The 14,418-nt window shown below is 37.3% G+C and overlaps 1 protein-coding gene and 1 non-coding gene across 2 annotated transcripts in view; both read left to right on the forward strand.

The window, feature by feature from the left end:
- Positions 1 to 14,418, forward strand: part of LOC138705220 (arrestin homolog) — a 920,135-nt gene that overhangs the window by 268,251 nt on the left and 637,466 nt on the right. The window lies entirely within an intron of this gene.
- On the forward strand, positions 9,353 to 9,424 carry TRNAY-GUA (transfer RNA tyrosine (anticodon GUA)). Its single transcript has one exon. It is a non-coding gene; the product is annotated as a tRNA-Tyr (tRNA).

Below are 14,418 nucleotides of genomic sequence, written 5' to 3' on the forward strand. Positions count from 1 at the left end.
TTAACCGTTCCAATATTTGTAACTTCTGCTTCAACATTAGTACACATTTTTTGTTCCCTGCCTTGCTGCCAACGTGTACGAGTATCTGCACACTACTGCACCGGTTCAACAGGTTAGCCCTGTGCAGCACGGGACAGGATGCGTTGACTTGCCTGGTATCGTGAAGCATACGAGAGTGAGCGTCTATTTGTGGAGTTCCACTGTACAGTATTTAAAATAAATTAACAAGATTATAATTTCGCGTATAAATCGCAAAAGAAGACTACGTCCTCATTAAAAAAGCAGAAATGTTACAATTTTCCCATCTGATGTTCATAGAAAAAAAAAATAATAATCCAGACCTAAGCAATTTACACATTCTAAAGTTTAAAAATAAAGTGAAAATGTTTGTATGATATTTCATAAATGTTATTATAATTTTTTAAGTGTTACTAGCATTATATGGTACTAATTTTTATTGTATTTATTTGATGCATGTACCCTATAAGATAAAACATTGTAATAAATATAAATAGATCATTTTCTTAATTAATAACAGTGTATATCTCCAATAAATGATTCCTTAGCATCGCCACAGATACACTTGATTGCACTTGTCACTATATCTTGTCACTAGAAAGTTGTTTAAATTTATATTTTCCCCGCCATTCATAAAATATTTTGATATGATACCTCTTGCACAAAAGGAGAGATCTATAACTGAAACTCGATAAATATATTTCAGTATTATTTGTATTTATCCTGGTAATAATGAACAGTTTGACTCGTAGACATTTTGTTTTTTCAGCATTAACTTCCCATGATTTTACGAGAAGATTGGAAGAGAATGGCAGTTACGTAGACTTTCAGCTCCCCCCTACTACTATTAATGCACAACACAATGTCAATACGGCGGTTGCTGTCGTCTGCGATACAACGAACTTTTCTGTTGATTTTCGAGTTCGTCATTTTTTCCGGTTATTATATGCTTATTTAAGTTGTGTTAACTCCCGCTAGTGGTTTTATATTTTATTTTATCCGTCTTAGTATTTATTTTATTATTGTAAATATTTTTGTTTTATCACTATTATTATTATTATTATTATTATTAATGAATTATTTTGTATTACAATCTTTGTATCATTTCTGTCACGATTATTCTATTATTATTATTATTATTATTATTATTATTATTATTATTACTATTATTTATATCATCAGCATTATTATTTGAACCCTGTAAAATTTATGTAGACTACTGGACTGTACCCGAGCACGAGCATTATACTCATTTCTGGTATCTATTCATATGTATTCAATTCAAATGTAAGTTGTAAATAAATTTGAATTTGAATTTGGATTTGATGTGGCGAAAGAACATTCGTGTTGTGTACTTCGAATGTTGGTACGAAGCAGTCACCATGTTATTTCATATTGATGCAAGATTGTTTCTGGCAATTTTCAGTGTTTAGCTCTTATGCGTTTAGTTTGAATTCTCGTTTCTTTCGTTATCCGATGCTATGACGATAATATCGTAAGTACAAACTGCGCTCATCTCTCCCATTCTGCGAATTACACGAATCTCTAGAACAGCCAGCGAGGGTTGGTATCGAACCGAAAGTGCTTCTCCTTCATAAACATTCATTTTGGCGTCCAATCTGGGCAAGAGGGCCGGCTCGGCTCGGCTCGGCTGCAGAGGCGCCAGTCCACTCATCGCGTAGCGGGCGTCTCACACCCTAATGAAAGAAAATATAACTACATTCGTGCCCAATGCCAAGTCCAGCTACAGGGCGTCGTGCAAACACCTACATCATTGAAAACGTAGAGGAGCACTCTTCAACCCGTCCGACTTACAGACTCTTCCAGTAGCAACAAACAAGTTGCTTCTTGTTCCTTAATTCATGTTTGTAGACTGTTCGTCCTAGCGTACACTCGCTTCCCCGCATCACAGACCAAATACAGTGAGCGTATTCCGAATCTCACCGGTGAGCAATCCGATGGCATCACGGTGTTCCGAATTCCACCGATGACGTCATTGATGCTCCACCGGTGTCGCACCGGTGCCATCAACTTGCAGAGGTGGTGGCAGTCTCCATCAGTGAATTTATTTTTTTTTTATTTTAGTAGGTTATTTTACGACGCTTTATCAACAGCTTTGGTTATTTAGCGTCTGAATGAGATGAAGGTGATAATGCCGGTGAAATGAGTCCGGGGTCCAACACCGAAAGTTACCCAGCATTTGCTCATATTGGGTTGAGGGAAAACCCCGGAAAAAACCTCAACCAGGTAACTTGTCCCGACCAGGAATCGAACCCGGGCCACCTGGTTTCGCGGCTAGACGTGCTAACCGTTACTCCACAGGCGTGGACTCCATCAGTGAATCTGATTGGTTCTTGTATAGGGCGGGAATTAGCAGACGAATAACATCGTGCACTGTTGTGTCATGGCGGTGTGTTCTGCTTTAGTTCTGCTGTATTGTTTGTAATGAGCACAACGTAAAAACAATATGTTAACGGCTTATGAGCGAACATGTCAACGGACCAGTTATTACTACTGGTTCAAGAAATAAATTGTTTATGCTATCTTTTCTTTGAACGAGATGGGAGTACGAAAATTTCGCAAAATTTTGCTAGCGTAGCACAAACAACAACTTGTACAGTCGCCATGACAGCATTGATCCTTCCAGCAGTTTTGTTCCTTATTTCGCTCCAACGTGACGTCATTGATGCCACCGGACCGGTGAGATTCGGAACACGCTGAGTGAAACTTCCCTTAACGGACAGTTCCCAATAGCGGACTCCTCTCAATAGCGGATATTTTAAAATTCCCCTGCAAAATAACATTGGCCCTTATGATAAAAATTCTTCCAAATAGCGGACATTCTCAATAACGGACGCGACCACTGAAATGTATCTCCCAACAACAATTAAAACTTCCAAATAACGGACAGCGTGAAAGAAAAAAAAAAAGAAAAAGACGGTTGTAAATTAGATGGAATAATAACGGAACTGTTTGCAACAATCATTATCTGCATTTGAACGTTCTTGTACTTTATTGAAGGTAAGCAACACAGTTCTTAGTTGTAATACTGTACGTGAGCAGTCCGTACTTTCTTAGGTTGTCAAGTTGAGTGTTCGGAAGTAGTCACATTAAAAATGTCACAAAAACGTAAACGTTTGTCACTAAAAGGGAAAGTGGATATTGTAAAGCATAGCGAGAAGGAGAAATTAAGGGCCGTATTCATAGACATTTTTAGCGCGGGCTTTCGGTGGATTATCAGTGTTTTTCGTATTCATAAACCAGTGTTAGCGATAGGATATGATTTGAATTTTGTACTAGTAACCAGTGGATAGCCGGGGCTAGCTTAGTACGCTCGTAGCGCGTGCTGCGAAATGTCTGTGAATACCACCCTAAAGGCTCATTCACAATGAAAATTAAACATAACGTAAACATTAACATAAGCACATAAACATATGCCACAAACTCAAGTAGCCAAGGCTCATTCACAATGAAAATTAAACATAACGTAAACATAACACGTGTGTGGAAACAAACATACCGAATCAACAAAACTACAGAATCTATTACATAAAAATGGAGAATTGCACAATGACTGACGATGTAGCTATTCAATTTATGTTTCTAATAACTACAATGGCATCAGTATATGGCTTTCAATACTTGAAATCAAAGAAACGGAGATGTAAAATAATCAACTTTTCGTCATATGATTCCATGTTGCGCACCTAGCTATCATCACGGCCAATAGATCAAAATATTGCCTGTAGGCAAAGCCCATGAGCTGTTAAACAAAAAGTGAAAACACGCTTTCCGCTTGTGTACTGTTTCCAAATCGCATAAACATAAGCATGAAAGTTTGGAGTTTGTAAACTTTCATGTTAACGTCTTATGATTAAGATTAAGTTTATGTTTATGTCATTCATTGTGAATGCTTTCATTAAATAACATGGACGATATTGAAGATATGAATATTCAGATTTCGCAAAGGTAGAATTCGATTCATATATAATCCCTCAAGATGAAATAAATCATGATATATTCCGACTACTGGTTTTATATTAATTGTTGTGGAGATGAAATTAACAGCTCCACAAGGTTTTATGCTTACGTTATGTTTATGTTTAATTTTCATTGTGAATGGGCCTTAAGTGTTCGTGAGCTAGCCACAAAGTTTAATGTGGGGAAAACTCAGGTTAGTGAAATTTTGAAAAACAATGATGTTATTTTAAAATCATACACTGAGAATGCAATTCTAGATTTCTTTGTGTAAGGTAAGTGGTACAATGACTGGTGTTTATTTCATTTACAAAACATTTACTGGTACGATTTCTCTCTGGATGAATACTGTAAACAATCTCACCGTCTACTGTACTGTACTGTAAAATGTAATGTTGAATATATATAAAAAAATTTAATGTACTGTATAGGCTACATACTAACGATTTTCTAAATAGCGGACACTTCTCAATAACGGACATATAATTTTCCCCCGGCGGTGTCCACTATTGGGATGTTTCACTGTAGTTCTAACAGAAATATATACTTCCTATTTATTTTCACGGAAACTACAACAGATACAGAGAGTATAATAAGACAGTTAAAGAGATCTAGATTTCAGCTACATACAGTTATTTTTCCACATAGTCACCACCATTTATGCACTTTCGTCTGATGAACGAGAGCCTATATGTCGGCTCATAAAAATCTGAAATAGCAAAGGCAAGTGGCTTTATTACAGCTGCGATAACAGTATCCTTGTCTGGAAAATGTTGTCCACATAGTCCATCTTTCATAGGCTCGCCTCTAAATGCGGACTATACGGTGGATGTGGTAGGACAGTCCAGCCAAATTTTGCAACGTGCTCTTTGGTCGCGAAACTGCTATGGAGCCTGGCCTTATCGCGTTGCAAGCGAAAAGTTTTCTTCCCCGGTCTGACTCTGGAAATTCAGGCTTTCAGCTTAGCTAACATCCGCTTGCAGCGTTCAGAATTAGCAGTTCCTCCAGGCAGTACATGTCACATGACGATATATTGTGTCAAAGGAAGAACAATAAAATTGTTTGTATTTACTGATTAGTGTAATGTACAGGGTCATACCCATAAGTAACGAGTCTATCGAAAAATTAACTATCTTGGATAATTTTTTGAAATGATGTTCATCCTCATGAGAAAGGGTACTGTACAGTCGATTTGGAAACAAACACCCCCTCCCCTCGCCGCCAGAGCTATTAAACGAAAGAATGGTTAGTGTTTTAAACATTTATTAAAACACATAAATGTAAAAACAGTTTCAATTGTTGACAAATTATGGTGTACAATTTTCAAAATGTCTTCAGTTCTGCTGAATGCACAAATGTAAGCAACGTATCAACTCTTCATGGACTCTGGTGAGCATGTCAGACGTAACTATTTTGTATCGTGTGTTCAATTCCTTCCACTAATTCAGGAATGGTGCGTGGCTTAGTCGTATAGACACGACCCTTGATGAAAAAAAATGTTATGTTTTATTTAACGACACTCGCAACTGCAGAGGTTCTATCAGCGTCGCCGGATGTGCCGGAATTTTGTCCCGCAGGAGTTCTTTTCCATGCCAGTAAATCTACTGGCATTAACTTGTCGCAATTAAGCACACTTAAATGCCATCGACCTGGCCCGGGATCGAACCCGCAACTTGGGCATAGAAGGCCAGCGCTATACCAACTTGCCAACCAGGTCGACTCCTTGATGAATCCCTAGACAAATAACTCCAGGGGAGTCAAATCAGGTGATCGCGAAGGCCAACGGATTGGGCCTGTGCGACCGATCCACCTGCCTGGAAAAACTTCGTCTACGGAATAAACGCTTAATTTGAGCGACACTGTTTCCAAGTTTAAACCAGGCAACAATCTTTCTCTTCTGCAATAACGTTAACGGCTGCGTGGCATTTTATAATTCCAGTCTATCACAACAATGTGTGTAGCCATGCCCTGTTCCATTATCCTTGGCGTATAGAAAACCATGCTCCAGGTCATTTTAAGTCGGCATCAAATGCACATTACACATGGATAAGTAGCTTCCTCTGGCAGCGTGGTGAGGGGGTGTTTGTTTCCAAATCGACTGTACGGCATCGGGAAGGGTTCTTTCTCGTGAGGATGAAAATCATTTCAAAAAATTATCCAAAATAGCTTACATTTCGATAGACTCGTTACTTATGAAAGACTCTGTATTACTAGTTACCGTTGTATGCAATGAAAGGGGAAAACAACTGGCCATCCTACCACATTATCTCCTTGCTTAGTTGCTTTATGAATGGTGGCGTGTTGGTGTCAACTGTTAGGTTCAGATCTGTCATAGGACAGTTGACTAAACAACAACTATCATAAATGTAGAGTCAGAATCGGAAATAATTCTGTTTAAAATTTTAGCATGCTAATGCTCGGCGTCATGCCACTGGTCATTAATTCCGTCGTTGTCAACATCACCATGTCCACGAAAATAACAGAGCGTTCCTCTTCGTGAAAATATCCATTTCGTAAGCCACGGTCTGCCATATTTTTACAAATAGCTACCCACATTGTTCCCCGATTGTGGGTGGTGATCCTTGATTTTGTAGTAACTGTTTCGTCAGATTCGTACTACACAATTATCTTTCTCTGACATGTTACACAAGCATAGGTTTCAACTACACACGCACTGGAAATAGACACATTACAGTTAGATGTATCACAAATTAGTTGTGAAATTTAAGAACTAATACGTGACTGGTCCACAAACGATTAGGGAAAACACGGGAATTTTACTGGAAGCAAGTAAAGAGATAGGTTTGGAAGTAAATCACGAAAAGACAAAGTATATGATTATGTCTCCTGACCAGAATATTGTACGAAATGGAAATATAAAAATTGGAAATTTATCTTTTGAAGAGGTGGAGAAGTTCAAATATCTTGGAGCAACAGTAACAAATATAAATTATACTCGGGAGGAAATTAAACACAGAATACATATGGGAAATGCCTGTTATTATTCGGTTGAGAAGCTTTCATCATCCAGTCTGCTGTCAAAAAATCTGAAAGTTATAATTTATAAAACAGTTATATTACTGGTTGTTCTTTATGGTTGTGAAACTTGGACTCTCACTTTGAGAGAGGAACATAGGTTAAGGATGTTTGAGAATAAAGTGCTTAGGAAAATATTTGGAACTAAGAGTGATGAAGTTACCGGAGAATGGAGAAAGTTACACAAAACAGAACTGCATTCATTGTATTCTTTACCTGACATAATTAGGAACATTAAATCCAGACGTATGAGATGGGCAGGGCATGTAGCACGTATGGGCGAATCCAGAAATGCATATAGAGTGTTAGTTGGGAGGCCGGAGGCCGAGACGTAGATGGGAAGATAATATTAAAATGGATTTGAGGGAGGTGGGATATGGTGATAGGGACTGGATTAATCTTGCTCAGGATAGGGACCAATGGCGGGCTTATGTGAGGGCAGCAATGAACCTCCGGGTTCCTTAAAAGCCAGTAAAGTGACTGGTATGTGATCTGTACTTTCGTGACGTCAGTGATGAGGCCCCCACTACTTTACCAGAATCTAGCCGACCTGTTTAACGTCTATGCATCTTGGTCTGAGAATTCTTCCAGCTCATTAATGAACGACGATAAGGAAGGCCTTCGTAATATCTTCGTGCCACCAGTCTCAAATGAATGAAGCAGTTAACAATAGCGCAAACCCGGTCATGTGTAACATAGATGTGGTATCACGAAGGAAAATTTACTATCCCGTGTGGACGTTTAATCTGCATCCTCAGTGGTTTGCTGCTTCCATCTAATTATACACAGGTGACAATCTGCTGCACACACATGAATGGCTACCGCGACAATGTACCGCTGTTATTCACACGCTGCAGTTCCCATTATAATTCACCAAGTCGTTAAATGCGTGTCGTTTCAATCAGTGTTAGGTAAACGACAAACTACAGTGAAACTTCCCTTAACGGACACTTCCCAATAGCGGACTCCTCTCAATAGCGGGCATTTAAAAATTCCTCTGCAAAATAACATTGGCCCTTATGATAAAATTCTTCCAAATAGCGGACATTCTCAATAACGGACGCGGACACTGAAATGTATCTCCCAACAACAATTAAGACTTCCAAATAACGGACAGCGTGAAAGAAAAAAAAAAAAGACTGTTGTAAATTAAAGGGAATTCTAACGGAATTCTTTGCAACAATCATTATCGTGCATTTGAACGTTCTTGTACTTTATTGAAGGTAGCAGCACAGTTGTTGTGATACTGTACGTGAGCAGTCCGTACTTTCTTAGTTTGTCAAGTTGAATGTTCGGAAGTACAGTCGCATTAAAAATGTCACAAAAACGTAAACGTTTGTCACTAAGAGAGAAAGTGGATATTGTAAAGCATAGTGAGAAGGAGAAATTAAGTGTTCGTGAGCTGGCCACAAAGTTTAATATAGGAAAAACTCAGGTTAGTGATATTTATTTCATTTACAAAACATTTACTGGTACGATTTCTCTCTGGATGAATACGGTAAATAATCTCACAGTCTCACTGTCTACTGTACTGTACTATAAAATACAGTGTTGAATATGTATGAGAAATTTTAATGTACTGTATACATACTAACGATTTTCTAAATAGCGGACATTTCTCAATAACGGACATTTAATTTTTCCCTGGCGGTGTCTGCTATTGGGAAGTTTCACTGTATTATACTTCTTTGCGTTCTTTTACTAAAAGCACATTAAAATTCTGACAAAAAACGCTGGTTTTTAAGTAATAAACGATAAACAAAATTGCGATTATCTTTTGTCTATATAAAAGTTATAAATATATATATATATATATATATAATATTTTAATGTACCGAAGTACATATGATATTTCCATGCAGATATTCTGCGTCATCATACGATGAAAGAGTAATGGAACGGAGAAAAATTCTCTCCGGCGCCGGGATTTGAACCCGGGTTTTCAGCTCTATCCACTAAGCCACACCGGATACCACCCCGGCGTCGGACAGAATCGTCTCAGATTAAGCTCCAACTCTTGGGTTCCCTCTAGTGGCCGCCCTCTGCACTGTGTCATAGATGTCTATGAACGTAGGACCGGTACATTAAAAAAATTATATACATATATATGATATGCGTAAATCACTTCGTGATTTAAGACGGCGCTTATTCCGTCGGATCCCGGCCAACTAGTCACTCATAACGAGTGCACCTCAGCACATGTGTGAACTTCGGTCCTACGTTCATAGACATCTATGACGTAGTGCAGAGGGCGAACACTAGAGGGAACCCAAGAGTTGGAGCTTAATCTGAGACGATTCTGTCCGACGCCGGGGTGGTATCCGGTGTGGCTTAGTGGATAAAGCATCAGCATGTAGAGCTGAAAGCCCGGGTTCAAATCCCGGCGCCGGAGAGAATTTTTCTCCGTTCCATTACACTTTCATCGTATATAAAAGTTGATTAAAAACACCTCGAGTTTTATTCAACTTATTCCTGAGTTTATTTGTAATAACCTAATCCATACAAAACTCAAGATAGGAGAAGGAATGTCAGAAAGAAGTGAAATAGAGAGAGGAGTACAAAATGAATGCCCTTTATCACCCACCCTGTTCAACATCTACTTGGAGCACTTGTGAAGAAATGTTTCTAGAACATGAGAGGGTGATAGTAGGAATAAAGAATAAAATGGATAAGATTTGCCGACGATATTACGTGTGTTAGCAGAAGAGATGAACTTAAGGGATATGCTACTGGAGCTAAATGACAGCTGTGAGCAGCATGGGATGAAGATAAATGCCAACAAGACGAAGACCATGGTTATCGGAAGAAAAATTAAGAATTCTAAATGAGACAGTTGAAGAAGTGGACAGCTTCAAATATTTAGGGTGTATTATAAGCTGTAGCATGAGCTGCTGCCAGGAAGTCAAAAGAAGACTAGCAATGGCAAACGATGCTTCTAACAGAAAATGATCATCTTCTGCGGACGTCTGGAAAAAGAACTAAGAAGAGATTAGTGAAGTGCTTTATGGAGTGTAGCATTGTATGGTGTCGAAACAAGGACTACCTCACCTTCCACTCTGTATATACAGTATGTCCCTACAATACCTTCCCACCATTTCCACTATCCTTCCGACATAATGTACACAATTTTGGTAACGCTCAACTTGGCAACCGCCGCCAGAACCCAGTCATTATCCATTCGTTTTTCTCCATTATAGCTTCCGTAATATGAAAGATTTTATAAATAAACGACTAGCCATCTCTTTCGTTAAATCATACTGCGAATAATATGTTTATGTACGGTATTTCACTTCAATTTCACACTGCACATCATCTAAATATTTTATACAGGTCAATCAACACAAGGAAATAATATTAATAAATCACAGTGTAGAAAATGCTGGAGAATAAATTAAAAGTGATGTTACAGTCAAGGCCTGAGAGTCAGACAGAAATATCGCGTATAATATCAAAGACGTGCTCGATTTTGTTCAGTGGGTGGGCGTCTCAACCGCATCGCCGCTAGGAGCGCTGCTAATGGGCCCACTTGACAAATCTAATGAGCAACTGACTTTCAAGATACCAGAATTCTATAAATAAACATCACAAGATTGAGCCCCTTCCTCTCTTTAATATTTGCGAGCGTAAACCTCCGTTTCTAGGAAATTAACAACCACTTTAATTCTACTCTGAAAACTAACAAACGTAATGCAGGATTATTATACACAAAGTACAGTGCAGCCTATCATCATGAAATTTGTCAAAATGTTAAAAGATTGCACGATTTAATTCACACCACATGTAAATGTGTAAATACGCAGGTATGTAAAAAGTAGGAAGATGAGTGGAGTGGGTAGAGCGAATGATAAATTACTGGTTCCGATTGGGCCAACATGACTAAATATGCACCAGTGATTCGTTAATGTTTGGTCATGCTGGCTGAATCAGAACTAAAAATATTCATGTTTAAAGATGTCACTATTGTTTCTATTTTTTATTGTTTTACATAAAGCAAAAAAAGTAATAAAAGAGAAAATTATGAGAATTTATTTCTATGGCAATATGAATCTATACCATTCATAACAATGGGAAAAAGCATTACTAATATAGGGGAGAGTCGGGTAGTATCGGACATCGGGTAGTATCGGACAGTGCGTTTCTTTCATCTACCACCATATGATAGTACCTGAAAGACATGGTTACGTTTCTCTATGCGACATCACAGAAACGTAACCATGTCAATCAGGTACTATCATCGTGTGGTAGATGAAAGAAACTCACTGTCCGATATTACCCGATGTCCGATACTACCCGACTCTCCCCTAAATAAGATAATTTAATGTCTACAAATTAGGTAATCCATAATTTAAAATACAGGATTCAGTATCGAAAATTAAATAGAAAATCGTAACTATAGAATCGAAATATGTCATTCCAATGCTCTTTACATAGACAAATTTAATATCTGCGAGTCTAAAATATTCACGGGTTTTCCTTTCTGCTTCTATTTTTAATTAAACTGGTTATTACATTTTCGGAAATCTCGGAAACCTAACTATAGACAACCAAAACGAATTGTCTTTACTAAGCTAAGATGAATCTTTATTTGATGTCACTTACATGAATTGATGAACTCCTTAGGGAAATGCCTGCCAGCGTTAGCTCAATGTGAAACAGTTGTAAATCAGACACCGAAAAGAAAACATGTCATGATGTGCCCGACGCGACGTTCAACGGTTTTTTTATTAGTTTATATATTTATTGTTTTTATTTATTTGTTCTGGTGTAGTTAAGGCCATTAGGACTTCTCTTCCACACGGCAAGGACTGAGAAGTTCGAAATACAGTAGAACCCCGATTACCCGTCAGCCCATTAACCGATGTTGGATTATCCGTCTGTCATTCTCTACTTTTTTTTTGTTGCAGAAAAAATATTGAGTACTGCATAACACGTACGTATTTTTTTTTTATAGAGAGTGATATCACAAGCCTTTGCCTTTACATATTATGATCTACTGTACGAGTGACCTGTTTAATTTCTCTGCAAAACGTTTTCCAGAAGTGCCAAAAGAATACATGTTGTGCTAAGTATGGAAGAGAAGTGCATATAATTGAGTGGTTTAGGAAAAGAGGAACTGTGGTTCATCTCACATCGGAATACGAGATTGGAGTTACAACTGTGCGAGATTAAATAAAAAAAACATGGATAAAGTGTATAAATTACTTAAATCTATAACATGAGACCTATAATTTTCCTATCTTTCCACAGAAATCCATCGTAAGACGTTTCCTTGATCCTTGGAAACCCGTGATTGACATTCATTCATTCATTTATAATTTTCTGTCAGTGCAAACCCAGCATTCTCCAGTCTTTCCTATTTTCTGCCTTCCTCTTAGCCCCCATATGATCAATTTATTTAATGCCCTATTATTTGATATCTTCTTCTGCCTCAAAATCTTCTCCCGTTCACCATTCCTTTCAATGAATCCTTCAGTAGGCAGTTTCTTCTCAGCCAGTGATCCAGTCAATTTCTTTGTCTCTTCCTGATAATTTTCATTATACTTCTTTCTTCATCCACTCTTTCCAACAGAGCTGATGAAATTTGTTTAAACAAAAGCCGCCCTAAATAAGGATTCGATAGATCGGCCTACTAATCAATTCATAAAGAATAATAAGTAAACAAAACAATTTTGTGACATTTGGAAAGAAAAAGAAAAAAACATTAAGATAAGAAAACGTAGGAAATCATTTAGAATAAAAATTTTGTTGGGTACAAATGATTACTAATTATAGCTAAGGACGATTTTAACACGTGAGATCCTATGGCATCAATCGTTGCATCTGAAATTTTATATTGTTTAAGTTAATTTAAAGTTTCACGTGGGATCATGCCACGGGCACCGAACATGAGCCCAAAATCTGTCCAATGTGTAATGTGGTATTGTGCTCCAAGATGCTGACAACTTAAAACTTCTGATCCACTACCTAATGTTTTAAAACACATGACCACGGAGAAAATTACGAAACTGTATTATGCAACACTTAATTTATGAAAAATTTCTATAGTACGGATTATCCGATTTTTTCGATTAACCGTTCAGCCCACCCCCCTTCATTACCACGGATAATAGAGGTTCTACTGTATAGTTGCATCAAGATAATAACATCCTTTGAAATATCCGATAACTGAGTAGAGATACACTAGCTGCAAACCTTAAAAGCAAAGCAAACATACTTTTATTGATTAAAATCTCATTATTTCTTGGCCTTGTATAACTTATCGTTATGTTAGTTATGTTAGGCTATTGTTACTTCCTCATTACTGAGTTTACGTGTAAGTATTGCTGCGTCTTCCTGTTGTTGCTATTCATAGCACATCGATTATATCCGTTATTATCATTATAATTAATTTTGCAATGTACACTATTCACACACATGATAGAAATGTAGTTCTATCAAACGTGAAATGATTTCTAATTAACGGAACAGATGTTTATCTTCTAGATTAAAATGGATTGTGTATATATGCATACTAATGTTCAGTCGTATGGGGAAATAATACTGTAACGCAATTCATCGCTTGCAGTGAAGCATTTATTTGCGTTCCCTAACTATGCAAAATAATAATGAGGAAAGAACGTTTATACTATACCAGCATAAAGCTAATTAAAATTATTAAGAACAGAAGGATGTTGAAGATAGGTAGGAAATAAACTTTCAAATTAAAAATTGAGAAAACAACTTAAAATTATGAATTAAACATTAGAAGAAGACGTACAGTATTAGCTCAGAAGAAATCGTAGCTAAGCAATAAATGAAAGAGAGTAGTAATAGTATTTTATTGACCAGAGGCCGTTTTAGGGTCTTATACGCTCAGGACGCCCTCTCCAGCCATTGTACATAAATAATAATAAATATATATATTTACATTCTGTATATGACACTATTTCTGGCATAAGCGCCAGTAGATGTGTGAGTGCAGTGATTGTTTTTTTTATTTATTTATTTACCGTATTTATTTTTTATTTTATTTTTATGTTTTTATTTTGGTGTAGTCCTAATTTGTTAATTTGCGATGCTTAAGGAATGGTGAACGGGACAAGAGTTCGGGGTAAAAGATATCAGTTGATAGACAGCATTAAGGTATTATATGGGGAGATTAAGAAGAAAGCAAGAAATTGAGAAGAATGGGAAATGCTGGGTTTGCAGTTAAAGACTTGCTCTTGGGTAGAACACTGTACATACATACATACATTACTTTTTTTTTTTTTTTGAGATTTTTAAGTTTCCCCTTCCAGTGGCAGAAGCGTCTTAATGGTTATGGAGACTTTCATGGTGTAGTGTTATTTTATTGATCTGTCTCTCTGTTGCTGTCGTGTGTCCTCTCAGATAGTATTCAAATTTCCA

Source organism: Periplaneta americana, chromosome 8, assembly GCF_040183065.1.
Source record: "Periplaneta americana isolate PAMFEO1 chromosome 8, P.americana_PAMFEO1_priV1, whole genome shotgun sequence".
Lineage (NCBI taxonomy): Eukaryota > Metazoa > Arthropoda > Insecta > Blattodea > Blattidae > Periplaneta > Periplaneta americana.